We start from the raw sequence: 17654 nt of genomic DNA, 5'->3' as shown, positions 1-17654 counted from the left end.
TCCTAATATATATCATCTTCACACATTTCACATTCACCTTAATCATTCTTTCTCAAATTTCAACCACACTAAGGGAGTGTTTGAGATTGCTTATTTTATCTTCTTATGGCTATAACTTACATCTTATAAGTTATAACTTTGTAAGTCATAACTTATATAAGTTAAGAGGTTAAATAAGAAATCTCAAACACCCCCTTAAATAAATTCTCTCCATCATCTAGTTCAAAAGCTATGCATACTATTACGCTTAACTTTCACTTTTTATGTACAATTGCTCAACCTACTTCACTTGATTTTCAATATACCTCAAGTTCAAGAAATTGTGCAAAAGAGATGTGACAAGACGATATCAACGAGAACACCATCCCATCCTTGGTACCACCAATTATCTTTGAGGCATAGGATATACCGTTTCCACACCCTCGCCCTAAGCAAGGCGAACATAATGCTATTGAGTTGATTGTTTTCTAATCAATTCATTTTGGTTTTGTATTTTCCTTTATTTAATGGTACCTCTCAAAATTGGTCAAATGCTTAAGTTGTTGTTGCGAAACACTCTAGGCAGTCGGGAATAATTATTGTGCTTTTATTATAACGGAGTGATTGGTGGCAGAGCTAAGAAATTGACTTGGAAATTTTCTCAGTTTACTATCAATATATACTCACAGGGGTCAATTGGGACTTTTACACTAATATTAAAATGATTAATTTTCATAGGAGACAGCCGACCCAATACCACAAGGGCACCCCCCGGCCCCGCCAGAGTAATTTAAACACTTGATCACATAGTTAAATATACAACCGCCATTCACTGAGGCTTCGGTCGCCCGCTCTCCTGTGATCAGGTCACCGACTTCCTTTTCACAGCAAATGTTGGTTTGAAATATAGAAACCAGGTTTCAGATATTAGGTCCAACATGTATTTCATTTGAGAGTTTAATATTCTTTGGTAGGATATATTACTTCAATATTTCAGATATAATTGTATTACTTATTTTAAACTGGGCCAAATCAGCCCATCAGAACAAAAATAATAAAACTGGCCCAACAGCATGAAATAAGTTCTTAAAGCTACATATTTTGCCTACTTACAAAACATTTTGGTTTCTCAAATATTGATATTAGTAATGAAATATGTTGTATTTCCATTTACAGAATCAAATACAGAGAGAATAAATAGCTAGACGAAATATATAACTGTAATCACATGCAATGGTTAAAAGGTGATTATAACCATCAAGAGCTTATTAATATTTAGAATTTCTAATACTTAAATTCAACTAGAGCACGGTGATCAGCCACCAAAGTACTCGATTTGGATGAATGATTTCTATACACAAATGTACCTTCCTGTAATATATAAACCGCATATCTCAGTTATGAAATCGGTTTTATTTGTTCTAACAATATAACATTACTTTTTATGACTCGGTTTTAATGCAATATAAGTTTATCAGATGGTACCGCTGAGGAACACTGCCCGACATTATGTATTATTCCTTCCCTAGTTGACTCCAATCTTGAAATGTTGCCTTTTGTTTTGCCACTTGAAATAACCTGAACTCAAGACCATATCATATGAGGTTTGTAAACATATTAAAGATTATGAATTTTTATTTCAAAATCAATCTTTATTCTATTTACCTTCATAACATGAGGGTCTTTCCAAGGTCCTTTATCCGATCGCATGCAACCTCCTTTTTCTGCATAATTGCAGCAACCACCTAGAAATTCTGGCAATTCACTGCCACATTAAAAAGACTTATCAAGTTTAATGAAGATATTATTTTATAACCACCCAATTATAATTAGCTTACAAAGGTTTACCTGGCATCAATTACTTCAAGCAATGTGCTTTTATATTTTGTTCCCAGAACCTGAGGATGCAAAATATTAAAGAAACATAATAATGGTTCATGGTGACATCAGACATGAGCTTAATGTTATGCACAAAACATACTGTTAAAATGTTAATAGCAAGTTGACAAAGTGTTAGAGGGATAGTTCAGTTAAGAGTGTTGTATGTTTATGTTAGGTTTTGATGATGTTACAGAACTTGAAGGACTATATGTGTAAATATAGAAAGTTAAGTCATTAGGATGGTAACAACCAGAATTGGGGATAAAACACTCAATTAGGGTTCATGGTTGGTATTCAGTTTTCTTCCATTCTTGTAATCCTTTTGATTTCAATAATATTAGTTGATCAGTTCTTTTTCTTATTCGTATTCAATTTCATCTTTTCGATACTAATTTCATAACAATTGGTATCAGAGCCTCGTGCTCTTGATCGGTAGTATTCGAAGGTTCAATTCCGCATTCTGGTTCAACAATGGGGTCGTTGATGCTCTGCGTGGTGAAGATCAGTTGGCAGAGGGTTTGAACGATAAAGAGAAGAAAGAAATCATGGAGAAAGCTCATAGTGAGATCGTTCTGAGTCTAGGGGATAGGGTTCTTTGTGAAGTATCAAAAGAAATGACTGCAGCAGGGATTTGGTCAAAATTAGAGACCCTGTACATGACCAAATCACTTGCAAACCGATTGTATCTCAAGAAAAGACTCTATACGTTTCATATGGCTTCTGGTAAGAATCTTGAATACCATACTGATGAATTCAACAAATTAATTCTTGATTTAGAGAATATTGAGGTTGAATTGGAAGATGAAGACCAAGCAATAATATTTCTCACATCTTTACCAAGTTCTTATGAACACCTTGTTGATACTCTGATGTATGGAAGAGAAACACTATCAATGGAGGATGTGTTGGCTGCTCTTAATTCAAAAGAGTTGAAAAAGAGGTCTGATGTTCAAGAGGAGTCTGGTGAAGGATTGTATGTGAGAGGAAGGCCTGAACAAAGAGGGTCTGATTCTAAGTCCAAGATTGTAAGGTCCAAGTCTAGAGGAAAGAGAAGGTGCTTTATCTGCAATTCTGATAAGCACTTGAAGAAGGAATGTCCAGAGAGGAACAAGAAGAAGAAACAAGGTGTGAGTAGTTCCAAGAATCAGGTAAATAATTCGGCTGAAGAATCTTTGGATGGATATAACTCTGCTGATGTATGTGTTGCATCAAGTCATAGTTCAAAAGATGGCTGGATAATGGATTCAGGTTGTTCTTTTCATATGACTCCCAATAAAGATTTCTTTAAAGTGTTGAAATATGAGGATCTTGGTGTTGTGAAACTTGGTAATGATAGATCCTGTTCCATTAAAGGACATGGTGTAGTGACCTTGAAAATGGATTGTGGAACTGAGGTGGAGTTGTCTAATGTCAGGTATATTCCTGAATTAACCAAGAATCTTATTTCATTAGGTACTTTTGAAAGAAATGGGTATACAGTTAGTCTTAAGAAATTGTGAAGGGTTCAATGGTAGTATTGATAGGATCTAGGGGAGAAAATAACATCTACTTGTTAGATGGGGATACAGTGATAGGATCAGTTTCTGTTGTAGAGGGTAAAATTGTCAATAGTGCAGTTTTATGGCACAAAAGGTTTGGTCATATGAGTGAGTTAGGGTTGTTGGAGTTAAAGAAACAAGAAGCAATTAAAGATTTGTCTAGTTGTGAAGTAGAGTCATGTCAGTATTGTATACTTGGCAAGGCCAAGAGGGTGAAATTCTCTAAAGGTGTGCATAAGTCTAAGGGTATTTTGGACTATGTACATGCAGACTGTTGGGGACCAACTAAACATAAGTCATTAGGTGGAGCTTCCTATTTTCTATCCATTATAGATGACTTCTCAAGAAGAGTCTGGGTATACATTCTTAAACATAAGTCTGATGCATTCAGGATGTTTAGAGAATGGGCAGTTTTGGTTGAAAACCAAACTGAGAAGAAAATTAAGAAGGTGAGAATAGACAATGGTTTAGAGTTTTGCAGTAGTGAGTTTAATAATTACTGCAAATCTAAGGGAATAGCTAGGCATCTATCCATTCCTGGTACTCCTCAACAGAATGGCCTAGTTGAGAGGATGAATAGAACTCTCCTAGAAAAGGTGAGATGTATGTTGATTGCTGCTGGTATGCCTAAGGGATTTTGGGCTGAAGCTGTTAAAACAGCAGCTTATCTTGTGAATAGATCACCTTCTACTGCAATAGACGTGATGGTCCCTATGGAAAAGTGGTCTGGTGAGAAGACCAGTTATGGTCACTTAAGAGTATTTGGTTGTTTGGCTTATTCACATATTAGCCAAGGGAATTAGAGCCAAGAGCTCAAAAGTGTATAATGCTTGGCTATCCTGATGGAGTGAAGGGATACAAGTTATGGAGACTTGATGATGAAAGTCCAAAGATAATTGTAAGCAGAAATGTGGTGTTCAAAGAAAATGTTATGTACAAGCAGGTCTTAAGTGGTTCATGTGGTGATCAGGGTATTGAAACAACTTAAGGTGGAGCCAATTGCTAGTACTTATGAACATGGAAGCACGAGTCAGTCTGCAAATGAATCTGAGGGTAATTCTGGAAATAATCTAAATGATTATTGGTTGACTAGAGATAGAACCAGAAGGCAGATTCAGACTCCTTTCAGGTATAGGGATGGGAATGATATTTCTGCATTTGTGTTAAATGCATAAGAAGAATGCATGTATGAACCATTATCTTATGCTGAGGCAATTAATTCAGTGTATGGATAAATGGATTCAAGAAATGCATGAAGAGATGGACTCTTTGTATAAGAATAATACTTGGAAGATAGTAGATAAACCTAAAAATCACAAGTTAGTCTCATGTAAATGGATTTACAAGATTAAAGAAAGTGTTGCAGGAGAACCACCTAGGTTCAAGGCTAGGTTGGTGGCAAAGGGGTTTACACAAAGGGCAGGAGTAGATTATGATGAGATTTTTTCCCCTGTGGTTAAACACTCTTCTATAAGGGTAATCCTTGCTTTAACTGCTTATAAAGATATGGAATTGGAGCAATTAGAAGCTAAGACAGCTTTCTTACATGGTAATCTTGAAGAGAAAATATACATGGCACAACCACAAGGTTTTGAGGTTGAGGGGCTAAATGGGAAAGTATGTCTGTTGCAAAAATCCTTGTATGGATTGAAGCAGTCTCCAAGGCAATGGTATCTCAGGTTTGATGAATACATTGTGTCTAATGGATTTAAGAGAAGCAAGTATGATAGTTGTGTTTATCTCAAAGAGTTTGAAAAGGGCACTTATATCTATCTGCTGCTTTATGTAGATGACATGTTAATTGCTTGTCAAGACAAAAGAATTATTCAAGAAACTAAAGAATTGTTGAAGTTAGAATTTGACATGAAAGATTTGGGAGAAGCTAAGAAGATTCTAGGGATTGAGATCACTAGAGATAGAAGTCAAAGGTTGATAAGGTTGACTCAAAGTGCTTATATCAAGAAGATTTTGTCAAATTATTCAATGGAAAATAGTAAAGCTGTTACTGTTCCATTGGGTTAACAATTTAAGCTCTCTGACAAGGATTCTCCTGTGTCAGATGAGGATATTGAGTATATGCAAAAGGTTCCTTATGCCAAGGTGGTGGGAAGCTTGATATACCTAATGGTGTGTACAAGACCAGATTTGGGCTATTCAGTAAGTCTAATTAGCAGGTATGTTTCTAAACCTAGGAAGGCTCATTGGGATGCAGTAAAATGGATATTAAGATATCTAAAAGGTACTAAGGCGGTTAGGCTGGTGTTAGGAAAAGACTTTTGTGATGATGTTGTAGGTTATTCTGACTCAGATTTTGCAAAAGATCTAGACAGGGGCAGGTCAATTACTGGTCATGCTTTTGTTGTATGGGGATCATTGGTGAGTTGGAAAGCATCTTTGCAGCATATTGTTACTTTGTCTACAACTGAGGCAGAGTATGTTGCATTAACAGAAGTAACTAAAGAAGCTTTGTGGTTGAAAGGCTTTGTTTCTGAACTGAGGGGTATTTTGGTCACTCCTGTGGTTTATTGTGATAATCAAGGAGCAGTTCAGTTGACTAAAAATCAGATTTATCATGAAAGAACAAAGCATATCAATGTGAAAATGCATTTTATAAGGGATGTTGTCAAAGCTAAAGAAGTTGTAATCAAGGAGGTGGATACTTTATAGAATGGTGCTGATATGTTTACTAAAGTGCTGCCTAGTGGAAAGTTTCAATTTTGTTTGGAGCTACTAAGGGTTAGTTGACATTTTGTCAAAGGTGGAGATTGTTAAAATGTTAATAAGCAAGTTGACAAAGTGTCAGAGGGACTGGAACTGAACTATTCTCATAGTTCAGTTAAGAATGTTATATGTTTCTGTTAGTTTTTGATGATGTTACAGAACTTGAAGGACTATATGTGTAAATATAGAAAGTTAAGTCGTTAGGATCGTAACAACCAGAATTGGGGATAAAACACTCAATTAGGGTTCATAGTTGGTATTCAGTTTTTTTCAATTCTTGTAATCCTTTTGATTCCAATAATATTAGTTGATCAGTTCTTTTTCTTATTCGTATTCAATTTCATCTTTTCGATACTAATTTCATAACACATACTATCAACTTACATGAATCTTGGATTTTGCTTTGGGTTCGAGAAACGACTGAACCATGCTCCAGAGCATCTTAAACCCCTGACCGGCATTTATGATGAGCATCTGGCAAAGTGTCTGCAGAGTGCAGAGTTTATGTCCCAAATTAGAGATTGTATAAACTATAAACAACACATTTTATGTTCAAAAAACTATAAAATAAAATTTGACTTTTTATTTAAGCAATATACATCAGGATAGTTGTTGTTAATCTGTTGCAGCCTTCTAATGAGTTCAATCACAGGTTTTGTTAAGTTCCATATACCCTAAAAATATAAGCATATCACCGAGTTAGAAAAATAGTTTTAGCTCCAAAGATTAATTAGCTTGCTTACTTAGATAATTATTAATTCATTTCATACCACGCCTTGAACGTCTATAATTGTTGTATTTGAATCAACACGTCTTCCGGTTGCAATTGAGCAGGCTGGAAACCGAAGGGATAACGTTCTCTCATACTCCTGCACATAGTATTTCACATACCGTTCAATACTTGTTACTCTCAGAAGCTTCTTTGGGTCCACTTGTCCTAATATTTCAATGTAAACGGGCCTTCCTTCTTTGTCGATACCATGAAAAGCTTGAGGAACATACCGAAGAACTTCACTCAACTAATTGAATTTGTAATCCTGCCAAAAATGAAAGCTTTTTTCAAGATACAAGTATTAAGGGATTCAAGATTCGGCTAAGTTTATTTCTGTTTTACCTCTAAAATGGTGTCTGCTCCAAAGTATTTTCTCCAGTTAAGCATGTTGGTCCACATGTTCTTGGTGTCTTCAAGATTAAACTTCATGGCTTTCAAGTATCTGCAAGATGTGATTTGAAAAGTTTCAATTCGGTTATGAAAAATAGCAGGGTAACAAAATAGGCAACGTCGACCAACTCTTTTACAAAATAAGCCTTGAAACTTTGCCTAACCAATGTAGGCTTGCGCACATAAGCTCGCTGTCAGACCTGTTAGGCACCTTTGTAGCCCTGTTAGTCAGGGCAAGTGTGTAGGCTTTTTATTCAAATATAGGCAACGAGGTAACCTTGTAGTGCAACATGTCATCATTATGTTGTGCCAACTAATATTGGAAGGATGGTGCCCAAGGAGCTTATGCGGGCAACTCCTATTGGGCATGCATATATTGGTTAGACAAATCTTAAATGTCTATTTTGTAAAAGAATTGGTCAAGGTTGCCTATTTAGTAATTTTCCCAAAATAGCATTCCATTGCAATAATTTGGCCAAGATGATAATTATTACTTTAAGATCATATGATAGTCATCTAGTACGGGAGGTAGCATGTCGTCTGCAATTAGTGTTTGTCGAAGAAGATTAACCGCTTCAGCCTCTTCAGGATCTTGAGCTTCACCTAATGTACAAGAATCTTGATAAATGGTTTTCTTTCTCATTTTGGAAGTATATTCTCCGTTCTTCTTACAAGTTCCATGTGTGCGCTCTTCATATGAGCCGCCGAGATCTGTATTCCATATACAGGTGAAAACGAGTAAGGTTTATATATCATAATAGTTTTCATTCTCAATATAATTGTATATATATCCGTAGAAGAACATCTTAAATAGGTTCTTATGATTATGTCCGGTGTAAATGAGCAACTGCAACACTGCCAAGTTATTTGGATGTAAGAGAGAAAAATGGACAACTTTATGTTTGTTTATCATCAATTTTTATTTTGTTGGTCCCACTACCCGCATCATTATGAAATTTTTATGGTTTTGTATTTATTTTGATTTTATATTGTTTTGGTTCTCATTTCTTCACACATCAGTTCAAATAATTGGGACTAATCAATTTTGGCATCTTTATTTTGTTTACACCATATACATAAGACTGGTAAAACTAAAAATGTTACAAACAGAATAAAACGGATAAGCTCTTTGGCAACAAACCTTTGAGTTACCAGTGAAAATTATCGACACTATAAAGTCACATACGAGGGGCACTGCTGCAACTATTACACATTTATCAAAGACTCACTTAAAAGAGGGCCATAGTAATCATGTGCCACACTGCCACTTGTGTTTAAGTTACGTCATGAAAAAAAAAACTAAACTGTTAAATACTACCAACTATATATCTATCAATCAATCACACCCAGTAAAAATCCCACTAATTACAATAAATTGCTATTAGTAGGGTCTGTAGAGGATGAGATGTAGGCAAACCTTACCTCTATCTCAGAGAGTAAAGAAGTTGCTTTCAAGGAGACACTCGGCTCTAAAATCTTGTGTGTGTGTGTGGTGTGTGTGTATTAAGAAAAACTCATATTTGTTTACAAGAGCAAAAATATAAGATAGGTTTTGAACCTGAGTGCATAATTTTTATAATTCTATGTTTCTGTTTCGAAACAAATCAAACTCCAAAACAGCACGAGATGCAAATTGCACACAAATTTATTCATTCAAATTATTGGCGTCGATTGAATTCTAAAATCCAGTTCCGTAACCATGAACACAAAAGATAAATGAATGAATAACACTGATCAACAAAATTTTGAGAACTCCTCAATCTGATTAAACTAATAAACCATAATAAGCATTCATGCATTCCAGCAATGAAAATATCATAAACTACTTACCAGACAGCGAATTGCGTTGAATGGCTCCAAACATGATAAATATTGGTCTGTTAAAATAAATAAATATTTATCAAAACTTTATGAAGTTGTATGAATCAAGAACGTATTAGTATTGGAAACAAAGAGTTACCAGCAGTGATTGATTGAATGCAGAAAAAGAGAGGGCTGTAGACGGCACGTCGGAAGGCGGGAAGAGTTCCGGTTTGGTATGATATATATGATGCAGCAGACAGTGGTTTAAGGCTTTTATGTGTTTTGTTTGGCAACGTACGTCTTTATTTTACTTGTCGTGGGAGAAATAACATCTTTTCAATATTCAACTCATGTGCAATTATATTATATATTATATTATAACACTACCCCCTTCAACTCTCTACTATTTACTTAAATGATGAAATTAAAATATATTTGAGGCTCCAAATTGAGCGATGTTATTGTCTATCAAATCGTTGTTGTTTACAATTTTGTCATGGCGTCACAAGTAAAACTAAAAGACAAAGTGTTTATTATTTATATGTCGTCTATGAAATCAATAAGTTTCCTCGAAAGTACGTTATAGGCTCTTCAAATGATTCTTATAGAACATGCTAACCGAAAATTAGTTATTTAAGATAGACAGACCGTAAAATAGCAATAGCAATGAATACAATTCTTAATCTTAATCAACAAGGTCAAAATGTAATGTTTTTATATAGCTGCAAGTCAAAGAAGGTGTTTTTAGTAGTTACTAATTCCCAGGAAGGGGCGTAATGGAAAATGTTATTTTGGTAGTCAAAACGACATATTCCCTTGCTACATTACAGTACCTCTTTTTTTATACAACTTGGCTGAACATTTTATGTACTATGAACGACACAAATGAGTTTCTTTGAAAAGTTACTATTTTTTTTCTTTTATAAAATCGATATACGGTAAGTTACATAAAAAGAAGTCGGACCGGAATAAATAATAAAATAGTACCAAAAATTACAAAAGCTAGTATCATAAAGATGAAGAGAAAACTTGCATGGTGTGAAAATTTTGAAGACGTAAACACACCAAACTAGTCGTTTATCTAGTTGTTAAATGGATAAAATAGTAATTTTAAAAGAGCAAATATATTTAAAGAAATTATACAGTTGGGAAAAAGTGGATTTTAAGAACGGGCCGATAATTTAGAATGATTCCTAGCCATATAATTTGGCCCATACTTGATTTGGTTTTGGTTTTTACTTTTTAACCGACTTTCAGTATGGTTTGGACCAGATGTTAACCACTTTTGGTCTTGTTTTTCTGGTTCACACATAAAATTATAAAAGGATGACGTTTTAAAAAGTGTTAAATATGATAAATCCCATTTCTTGCTATAGAAGTATAGATTGTATGGCGAAGAAATTGGAACAGAAATAAAAAATGTTCTTTTTAGTTTCTTCTATTAAGAATTTCAGTATATAAATGGCAAATGTGATACATTTAAAGACTTCAATTTAAAAAAGAGAGAGGTAGGATTCAACTATCATTTAGAGCATTCTCAACCGATCTTCTATCTTCATCTTTATAATTTTAATAAAAAGAAAAATTGGATTTTAATAATCCAAACTATTAACTATTGGCCAATATTAATCCCAACTAACAATCTTACTAATAATAATCCTAACTTTTAACTTTGTTACCAATAACAATCCCGCACTAACGGTTAACTTCGTTTATTTTTAACTACATAAACAGTCCCTATAGTTTACACATATAACAAGTTCGAATAAAAAAACCACCTAACCTTTGATGAGTACCCTCTGTGTTTCCGGCGACCACCAGTCACCACCAGCCCCTTAAACCACCGTGCAGCATCGGCCTCCTAAATATTTGATGCTAAAAAATGATTTTTGTTCATGTTATTGGTTTCATAATATGAAGATATGCCTCAGACCTTTTAGTTTTGTTCAATTATATTGGATTTCGTCAAAATCAGAAGATTTCCATGAAAGTCAAAGTTTCAATGCTCATGCTGAGATAGTCAAAATCAGTGTTCGACGGTAGATGTGTGAGTGTGTGACCAAATTCAAGCTCAATCTATGATCAATTACATTATTCTCACTTGTTTAATCACGTATCTTTTCATATTCATCAATTATTATATTCAATTTCAAGATTCATCGATTATTAGATTCAATTTCAAGTTTTATCGGCAGCCATTGATGTCCGTCGTTGATACGTCATCGGCAGCTAATCTCAACAAAATTAACAGTACCCGCGAAGTCTAACAGATTTACAAGAATTTGAAAATCGCTTGAAAATTGATAACCACCGGTGGTGGTTGTCTCATCGTTTCGGTGCTTCAGGACTTCAGGCAAAAGAAATTAAATGAAGATGGTAGTGCACGGTGGCTCAAGAGGGTGCTGGTGTCGACCGATGGTGGTGGCGGCCGGTGATGGTCGCGGTCGGTGGTTGTGGTCGAAGGAAATACAGATGAATTGATTAGCTATCAAAGCTACGATGGTTTTTTTCTTAATTTTTTTTAACGGAGTTAACAATCTGTTAGTGTGGGATTGCTAATGGTAACAAAGTTGAAAGTTGGGACTGCCATTAGTTAAATTGTTAGATTAATATTGGCCAATAGTTAATAGTTTGGATTATTAAAATCTAATTTTCCTACTAAAAAACACTGTATTTTTTTCTGTTTAATTAAATAATATTTTTTTTGTAGTTTAATCATTGTAGTTTTCTTTTTCCATCCTATAATTTACAAAAAATCACTACATTTTCTTCAAATTTACAAAAAAATCACTATGTTTTCTTTCTCCACCTTACAATTTACACTCACAATCACTCAAAACCCCACTCTATAATTTATAAACTCCCCTCATAAAATTTTGAGAAACCGAACGAGAATGCTCTTAGATCTTAGGCCAAAATGTTTTCTCACCGATGATGGTTTTCTTTAGATGTGGTCATTTAAAAAAATCTATTACTTTATTAATTTATTATAGGATGTAACGTAATATTAACTTTTACATAAAGCTTTTACTAATAATAGAGAAATTTAAGAATATGCTACAAATTGTAAATGCTAAACATGTGCATACGTTGTTGTAGAAATCGCTAGTCAGGCAGTGTAGTGAGAACTTACGATTAATTATGATTAGTTTACATTATTCGGATTAGAATATATATATTTTCATATATATATATATATATATATATATATATATATATATAAAGTTTGGATCAAATACAAATGAAATTAACATGCTAAACGTGAGAATCAAGTAGAGTAATTATATATACAAGTAGAGTAATTATGTAATTACACCATAGAGTAATTACGTAATTACTCAGTGATTACATAATTACTCTACTTATATATATAATTACTCTACTTGATTCTCATGTTTAGCACGTTAATTTCATTTGTACGTTAACCCTCTCCTATATATATATATATATATATAGGGAGAGTATCAAGAGAAAACTCACATTTAGAAAGAAAACTAAAAAACTCCTAAAGAATTATTTTTAATTAAAAATAAAAAAATATTTTCAAAATTCTGTTTTAGCCATTATTCTTATATTTCACTTGAAAAATATAAAAAAAATAAATAAAAATAAAAAAACCGTTGTAATGCACATACGTATTACTGTACGATACCGTTGTATTACACATGTGTATTACTATGTATTTTTGAGTTTAATAGTGTTTTATTGCATATATTCAATATTTGTGTATTGTATATGTGTAGTAGTGTTGTATTATATGAAAAAAAAATAATAATAAAATAAAAGTCGATGTGGTGCACATGTGCGTTAATGTTGTATTACACATACGTACTAATGTGTATTCGATGTGTGTATTAGTCTTATATTGCATATATACAATAGTGTGTATCAAATATATGCAATAGTGTTGTATTTTATGCAATACAAACACTTTTGCATATATGCAATGCACAGTATTACACATGCGCGCTATACCGACGAGGTTACCGACAAGTTTTTTTTTTAAAACCAATAACAACATATAAGAATAATGGAAAAAAAAACTACAAAAATTTTTTTTTAAAAAAAGTTAAAAATAGTTTTTAGAAGTTTTTAAGTTTTCTCTTTAAGAGGAGTTTTCACTAGAACCCACCCATATATATATGAGTAAATTAAAATACAAATGACAACAAAAATAAGAAGGATGAGAAGGAATCTAATCCATTGATCTTAGATTTGAATGGTGGAGATTAATTTAAGAAAATATATTGTTGAAAATGGCATATAGGTAATAACCTACTTTTGTTGACTTTCTCTTTCCACATGCAATGCACATTTCAATTCCCCCCACCATTTTAAAACCTCCAAAACGTTTTCATGCAACATTATTTTTTAAAACAAATTTCACCATAATAACAAGCGTTTTTTTATCTTTAATATGAGTACCATATTGTTATATAAAAATAAAAAAAAATTAGTGGGTTTTTTTTATATTGTGTTATTGGTTGTTCATTATGATTTTAATTAGGTTTTTCTATCCATTGTGTTATAGATTTTGGTCATTGTGTTATCAATTGATACTAATATTAAAGATAGCAATTAAAACAAAGATTATGTCATTATGTCTTTTTGTTTGTCATTGTGTCTTTGTTCTCATAATTTGTCTTACTACTTATCATTGTGTTTTAGTCATTTTGTATTACGTTCATGTCATTGTGTAATATGTAGTTTCCATTGTCACCATTGTGTTTTACGTTTCAGGTCATTGTGTTATATGTATTCATCTTTGTTTATTACATTTCATGTAATTGTGTAATATGTATTCATCATTGTGTTTTATGTATTAGATAATTTGTTGTTATTTTATCATTATATTTACGTATTATTATTACACAACCATATTATTAGCATTTAAAAAAACACAATGATGATTTGAAAGACACAATGACAAAAAAAACACAATAACAAACAAAAAGACACAACGACGTAAAGACACAATGACATAATTTTTTTTAATTTTTATATAACAAAGTCATACTCATATTAAAGATAAAAAACGCTTGTTATTATTGTGAAATTTTTAAAAAAAAATAATGTTGCATGAAAAAGTTATTGACGTTTTAAAATGATTGAGGAATTGACATGTGACTTGCATGTGGAGAGAGAAAATATGTAGTATTACTTTTATACCCTTTAATCTTTGGTCCTCACTTGACACATGTCAATCAACTATGGCTTCTAACACTTCTTATTTTTATTGGTATTTGTAGAATAACTCAACCCTATTTATATATATATATATAGGGAGAGAATCAAGAGAAAACTCATATTTAAAGAGAAAACTTAAAAACTCATAAAAAATTATTTTTAATTAAAAATACAAAAATATTTTCAAAATTCCGTTTTTGCCATTATTCTTATAATTTCTTACACTTCACTCGAAAAATATAAAAAAAATAAAAAAATAAAAATAAAATAAAATAACCCGCTGTAATGCAAATACGTATTACTGTGCGATACCGTTTTATTACACATGTGTATTACTATGTATATTTAAGTTCAATAGTGTTTAATTGCATATATTCAATATTTATGTATTGTATATGTGTAGTAGTGTTGTATTATATGCAAAAATAATAATAATAAAATAAAAGTCGATGTAGTGCACATGCGCATTAATGTTGCATTACACATGCGTACTAATGTGTATTCGATGTGCGTATTAGTCTTATATTGCATATATACAATAATGTGTATCAAATATGTGCAATAGTGTTGTATTCTATGCAATACAACACTTTTGCATATATGCAATATACACTATTACATATGTGCACTACATCGACGAGGTTACCGACAAATTTTTTTTTTGAACCAATAACAACATATAAGAATAATGAAAAAAAAAAGAAACTTCAAAAAAAATTTTAAAAAAAAGTTATAAATAGTTTTTTAAGAGTTTTTAAGTTTTCTCATTAAAAAGAGTTTTCACTTGATCCCACCCTTATATATATATATATATATATATATATATATATATATATATATATATATTATAATTACAGAACTCTTAAATTACTTAAGAACCTTAAGAAACTCTTAGTAACTAATGTTTTTTTATAAAATCTTTTGTATGTTAATTATTTAAGTGTAGTTTTAACACCTTTTATATCTATATTTACGATTACAATGATGAAAATTAGTTTTACACATACCTATGTTTTTTTACACATATGTAAATTTGCTATTACATAAATTATACACATGTGTAAACTTGTGATATATATATGTAATCAATCTTTTTTAAATATATGATAAAACTAGTCTCAAATAATGTTGATATATAAAAATAGTTTTAAAAATGTTTAGTTGCTATGAGTTCCTAGAAGTTCTGAACTTTTTTTGAGTTCTGAAAGGATATCGGCACACACACACACACACACACACACAGAATAAAATAAAAACCCACTTAAGTTGAGAAAACTCTAAAAACTCATTCTCAACTTAATTAAAGTTTGAATCTTGTGGTCCCACATTTAAAGTTAATAAAAAAATGTAAAAGTAAAGTTACATTTTCTCTTTTCTAAAAAAATATGTTTAAAAGTTAAACAAAAAATACGAAACAAATTTTGTAAGGCTAAAAATATGACTTATGATATCAAAAGAACGAAACCCGTTAAATATTTTATGGTCAAGGAAATAATTGATATGGGAAAGAAATCCGGATACGAGACGAGGCTTCGGTGCACGCATTTAGCTTCAATAGGGAGGAGATCTTCAATAACATTAGGCTACTAGGATATAGCCCGTGTAATACACGGGTGGTTAAAATATATAAAATAAATAAATTTAATAATAGACGTAATACATACCTTGCCGTCTCAAAAGCATATTAAAATATATCTATATGTCTAAAAATATGTTTAATACAACATATTTTTATCTTATGGATTCATAATAACATACCTTATGGAGGAATGATTTTGTTTTAAGAGTATAAATGGGTAGATTAAAATTAAATAGCTTATTAGGTGAAATTATAATTTTGGAAAATTGTTGAGGTGGAATCCTATGTGGATAGCCTAATTAAAGGCCATGTAGAAAATATGTGTTGCTTTAATATAATAGTTAGATTGTGTTAGCCATAAATAGGGCCTTATGTTTGTCGCACCAAATAAGTTTTTCGCGTCAAAAACCAAACCCGAACTAAATTTGGACCGGGCTTTTCGTAATTGGGCTTGACAAACCAGATTAATGGGCCAAAACAGCCCATCATGGGCCCAAAAGGAGTTCCGATCGGCAGCCACCCCACCCCTCATTTTTTTTATATAACTTGTTTAGGAAGCTTGTTTATCCAATTTGGTTTATAAAATCTGAGGTCCAAAAATCTGCATCCTAAAATTCCAGAAAACCTCCAAACCCTAAGGTAAAGGGCTTAAATAAGTAGCTTTTGAACTTGTTTAAACTTGTTTAATACCATAAAAACATGTCTTGGTTACTAAAAATCATTCCTAACCGTGTAAAAATCCTAAAAATGGTCAATAAACATGTTTTGATCATACACATGGTAAGGAACCTGTTTTGATAGTTTTTTTGGCCATAAACACGGATTAAAGGGTTGAAACGCCGTTTTTACGGTTCAAAAGTTCGTTTTTGTACACTAGCCGAAACCCTAACTGAAGGGCTGTTATGTTGATGAAATATTGCTTGGTTTGTGACATAGGACTTGTACCTTGCTTTCTTTGAAGCACAAGAACCTGAAAACTTGATTAAAAGGTCGCAAAAGAGCCAAACCAGCTAAGGTAATGCCGAAACACTCGCTTACGGGCTATTTAGGTTAAGGGTGTGATGTACATATTTTTAGGACTTGAAATTTTGGAGGGACATCAGGGACCATGTCAAAAAGTCCCTGTTCAAATTTGGTAATTTTTCGACCATCCGAGAATATTTGGCGAATTTATTACAGAATTGGGACGTTTATTTGGGAAAAATAGCTAAAATACTTCAAAAATTATGAAATTTTTCTGGGAACTCAGATTTGATGTATTTTGATCACATATGTATTTTGGGATCATTTGGAGAAGTTTAAAGGTATTTTGTTTATTTACGTTCGTGTGAATTTTTACAGCCGAATTTGGGCCGAAAAGAATATTGCACGAGTTTTTTACATTCTGGAATTGATACAGGTTGTTTTGGAACATGATTTGAGTATTCAGGAATTTTTGTGGAATTTTTGGAAATTGTTTGGGGTAAACGGACGATTTTCAGGCGAAATATAGCTGATAAAATGAATTTTTATAAATTAATAAATCAGTAAATAAATTCCAGAAATATTTTTATAAAAATCTACATATTTTAATTGATAAGTGGTTAAATTTTTATAATTTAATGATTAAAGATTAATTAATTATGCTAATCTGAATATTAAACAAATTCATTTTTTATAAAAACCGGCAAGTTCGCGACTAGTGAGTATGTGGGAATATCAAAACACCAAGAGTGATCAAAAATCATATTTTTGGGCTAATTAAGTAAAAATGAACTTTTCTATGAGAAACTTGGACAATCCGGGTGGATTGTGCGCGTTTCTT

At 32.2% G+C, this 17654-nt stretch overlaps 1 pseudogene across 1 annotated transcript in view; it reads right to left on the bottom strand.

Moving 5' to 3' along the window:
• Positions 1-1165: 1165 nt before the first annotated feature.
• The window catches only part of LOC143587560 (phosphatidylinositol/phosphatidylcholine transfer protein SFH12-like), a 28286-nt pseudogene continuing 11797 nt past the window's right edge, over positions 1166-17654 (bottom strand). The window contains exons 2-10 of the transcript XR_013144913.1: positions 7776-7992; positions 7234-7333; positions 6890-7156; positions 6719-6793; positions 6504-6605; positions 1828-1877; positions 1645-1744; positions 1465-1557; positions 1166-1350 (exon numbers count right to left, since the gene is read on the bottom strand). The product of XR_013144913.1 is annotated as a phosphatidylinositol/phosphatidylcholine transfer protein SFH12-like (transcript). The remainder of the gene's footprint in view (positions 1351-1464; positions 1558-1644; positions 1745-1827; positions 1878-6503; positions 6606-6718; positions 6794-6889; positions 7157-7233; positions 7334-7775; positions 7993-17654) is intronic.

The sequence above is a fragment of the Bidens hawaiensis genome, unplaced genomic scaffold (assembly GCF_021521415.1).
Source record: "Bidens hawaiensis isolate Kalapana, Puna unplaced genomic scaffold, B.hawaiensis_p1.1 tig00035563_1, whole genome shotgun sequence".
NCBI classification, from domain to species: Eukaryota; Viridiplantae; Streptophyta; class Magnoliopsida; order Asterales; family Asteraceae; genus Bidens; species Bidens hawaiensis.
The sequence above is the reverse complement of the archived record's forward strand: the minus strand, read 5'-3'. Positions and strand labels throughout refer to the sequence as shown.